This window comes from Fukomys damarensis, unplaced genomic scaffold, assembly GCF_012274545.1.
Source record: "Fukomys damarensis isolate Sample0158 unplaced genomic scaffold, DMR_v1.0_HiC HiC_scaffold_18, whole genome shotgun sequence".
In the NCBI taxonomy this organism is placed as follows: Eukaryota; Metazoa; Chordata; class Mammalia; order Rodentia; family Bathyergidae; genus Fukomys; species Fukomys damarensis.
This window is the reverse complement of record NW_022900930.1, coordinates 12,710,990-12,714,973: the sequence shown is the minus strand read 5'-3', so window position 1 is coordinate 12,714,973 and position 3,984 is coordinate 12,710,990. Positions and strand designations below refer to the sequence as shown.

The 3,984-nt window shown below is 41.6% G+C and overlaps 1 long non-coding RNA gene across 1 annotated transcript; it reads right to left on the bottom strand.

The window, feature by feature from the left end:
- Positions 1–578: 578 nt before the first annotated feature.
- Positions 579–3,930, bottom strand: LOC104860594. Its single transcript, XR_779731.1, has 3 exons — positions 3,703–3,930; positions 1,662–2,082; positions 579–1,082 (listed from the first exon to the last, which is right to left on the bottom strand). It is a non-coding gene; the product is annotated as an uncharacterized LOC104860594 (long non-coding RNA).
- Between the last annotated feature and the right edge of the window lie 54 nt (positions 3,931–3,984).

The window sequence follows — 3,984 nt, the reverse complement described above, 5'->3', positions numbered from 1 at the left end:
TCCTGCCAACCACGAATAACAATAACATCACTTTATTGAGAGTGTTCCTCTCCTGGGAAGTGCTTCTCACCTTTGCCCCGCCATAACAGTGCTTTCAAAAACTTAGTCTCAGAGAAAGTTTTGAACTAAATTTCATGGTACAGTTTTTCATTTATTTGCAAGCAGACACACAAACAGGCATTTAAAGTGTCTAAATTTTATGAAGTCCCAGTCCTCTGTCTGAGAAGTGCTCCAATAGCGCTAGTCAGGAGTGTTCTCCAGAGGTGATATGGCCACAGGAAGACTAGCTAGCCCTCTGGATGGGGTCAGAAGGGTGGACTCCCCTGAAACACGCTGTACACACACAATCTTACAGGTATTGTTACTGGACTGCCTAGATTTTAACACATTTCTCACCTTTGCCCCGCCATAACAGTGCTTTCAAAAACTTAGTCTCAGAGAAAGTCTTGAACTAAATTTCATGGTACAGTTTTTCATTTATTTGCAAGCAGACACACAAACAGGCATTTAAAGTGTCTAAATTTTATGAAGTCCCAGTCCTCTGTCTGAGAAGTGCTCCAATAGCGTTAGTCAGGAGTATTCTCCAGAGGTGATATGGCCACAGGAAGACGAGCTAGCCCTCTGGATGGGGTCAGAAGGGTGGACTCCTCTGAAACACGCTGTACACACACAATCTTACAGGTATTGTTACTGGACTGCCTAGATTTTAACACTCTGTTCCTAGAGAAGCAAGAAAACTTTTTGGCATTTTTAGCCAATCCACAAATCTTAGGCAGCAATTCAGTTTTTTAAAAAAGCAATAGTTACAGGTATTATGTTAGCTCTCAAGTTCTCTGGTCCTGATTGGAGACAGAGGTGGCCGAAGCCTGCAGATACTGCCTTTGGAGTCGCACTTTGTGATTAGTGTTTTTGAAATGTCAGATCGTCACCTTGGAGCAGCTAGACGTGTTCAGGGCAGACATCTCCCACAAAAGCAGCAATTCATATACTGACCACGTGGATGTATCTTGAAGTAAAACTACAGATATCCAACATAACTATTAGCTGTGTACCTCTTCTTCCTCCATTCTTTCTGAAAATGCCTGGGCGAAAACCGAGAAAAACATCCTCATTCCCATTCTCATCTTTTGCATTTAAAATAAACATCAAAAATCATTTGAAACAGACTTTAAAAAGAAATAGGATTCCCTGAAGATCCATTTAAAACAAAGATAGAGAAACTGGAACATTGGTGAACCGCCAGTGGGATCGTAAAATCAGGTAGCTGCTATAGAGTGGGCTTCAAGCTGTTTTACAACTCTAAATTGTAGAAAACCTGTACTATCGTAAATGAGTTTTGTCCATGGAAATATAAACGAGGCGGCCCCAGTGGAATATAACTGATCATTTCCCAGTGGATTTGCTGTAGACTGGCATTGGTTTGTACATTCATTTTCACACTCTAGGGTGTATCCTTCGCATTCTCCTTTGAACTGATTAACATCACACTGTTTTCCTGATTAAAAAATGAGTGGCTCCACACAAAAAAATTATACTGGCTCCACAAGAATTTAAAACAAAGTAAATTAAAATATATAATCCCACAACTTCACTCTTGGGCATATGCCCAGAGGAATTTAAAGCAGAGACTCAACAAAATACTCATGCAACGAGATACTCACCGTGGAGTAGTTCAGAGCTGTGGCACTCACAAAAGCCAAAACACTACTCATGCATAAGGACGAAGGAAACCCCAACGCGTGCTGCTACACGGATGAAGACTCTGGAGGAATTTAAACAAGCTCAATACAGATACTCTAGGACTCTCCTCATAAGCAGTGCACATGCACATTCGTGGAGATAAATTAGAATGGCGGCTGTCAGGCGTTGTGGGGGGATGAAGAATCGGAAGTTAGGGAATCTGGGACCACGAACCGTGCTAGAAAAGAATGGTGGTGATGACTGCACAGCGGTGTAAATACACTCAATGCCTCCAAACCCTACACCGAAAAACGACGAAGACAAGCTGAGTGTGGCGGTGTGTATCTACAATCCCAGATGCGCAGGAAACTGAGGCAGGAGGATCTCAAGTCTGAGTTCCACCTAAGGAATTTAGAAAAAAAAAAGTAATTTTTTTTCTTTTTATTGAGTTTATTGGCACATTTTAGGTATACAGCACAGTTCCATTCATCATTAGGATCTTGTACCTTTACATGACAGTCTTGGTTCTCATTTTTTCCCTTTGTCCCTGCCCTCCCAGAGGAATTTAGAAAAAAAAAAAGTAATTTTTTTTCCTTTTTATTGCGTTTATTGGCACATTTTAGGTATACAGCACAGTTCCATTCATCATTAGGATCTTGTACCTTTACATGACAGTCTTGGTTCTCATTTTTTCCCCTTGTCCCTGCCCTCCCTTCACCCCCTCCTCCCCTCCGCATTCACAGACACTTTATTTCCATTTTTCATTTTCTCATATTTTTAAAGGAATTTAGAAAAAAAAAAGTAATTTTTTTTCTTTTTATTGAGTTTATTGGCACATTTTAGGTATACAGCACAGTTCCATTCATCATTAGGATCTTGTACCTTTACATGACAGTCTTGGTTCTCATTTTTTCCCTTTGTCCCTGCCCTCCCTTCACCCCCTCCTCCCCTCCGCATTCACAGACACTTTATTTCCATTTTTCATTTTCTCATATTTTTTTCTTTTCCTTTATTCCCTTTCCCCTACCCTTCCCACTTTCCCTACACATTTAGCCCTATACTCCTAAGTGAAATAAATAAGTCACACATGTGAAAATAACGAATAGTTTCTCTGCTGTGAAAAACTATAATAGTACACAAGATCCTAATGAGATAATTAACTATGTGAAATAGGAAGAAAAGGGTTAAAGTAAATTTTTAAAGAAACACTGGAGATGTAGCTCCCTGGTACGGTGCTTGCCCAGCATGTGTGTGGGACCCCAGTTTCAATCCCAGATACTGCAGATAAAAAAATAAAAAAAATTTTTAAGGTTAAGACAGCAAGTTTTATGAAATGGGCATTGTACAATTTAGCTAATTTCATTTTTAGAAAGTTTTAATTCTAACGATTTTAAAGGTAATACATTTCCATTATAAGAAATATATAAAAAATACAAAAAATGTTTAACAATATTTTTTAAAGTAAAAATCAGGACTTCTGAATAGAAAACTAATAATTACCAAATATTTCAACTCATGTTTTAATCAGGAAAACAGTTCAAAGGAGAATGCGAAGAATACACCCTGGAGTGTGAAAATGAGTGTACAAACCAAAGCCAAACTAGAGCAAATCCATTGGGAAATAATCAGTTGTATTCCACTGGGGCGACCACATTTATATTTCCATGGACAAAACTCATTTGTAATAGTACCGGTTCTCTGCAGTTCAGAACAGTAAAACAGCCTAAAGCCCATGAAAGGCCACAGCACCCTACACAAATTTGCGAAGTGTGCGAAACCTTACTCTTTTTATTTCCACTTTCAAGTCTAAGGCAAAGAGAGAAAACACAGTGTTGTGTAAGGAACTCCTCAACTCGGAAGTACACTCGCTGCGATTCTCTCGAGTTAAACTCAGCCCGAGCGCGGAGCCCTTATTAAGCAAATTAAGCAATGCTTAGTTAACAATTTAAACCAGGGCAACACTTAGGGACGCGCTTCTCCGCCTGGGAGCCCCAGGTTCGCACCGACGCACGCATCCTGTACCGGGTGTATAGGGAGAAACCTAGAGGAGTCGGACACCCGCTACGCAGGAAGAAGCTACGGCGCAGGTTCTACAGGCCAGGCCGAGCATAACTTTCGGAACCTCGATCTGTCGAAGTACACCAAACTGCACAGCAAGGGAGGTGGGTGGGACGAACCGCTGCCACCGCCTCTTTCCGTCCCCGCCCACAGCCACCTGTGCCCCACTGGACAGCGCCCGGACCCAGGGGAGGGGCGACCTCTGCTGGTCCCGGCCCGAGCGGGTGGGGTGTTCGCGTCTCCCCG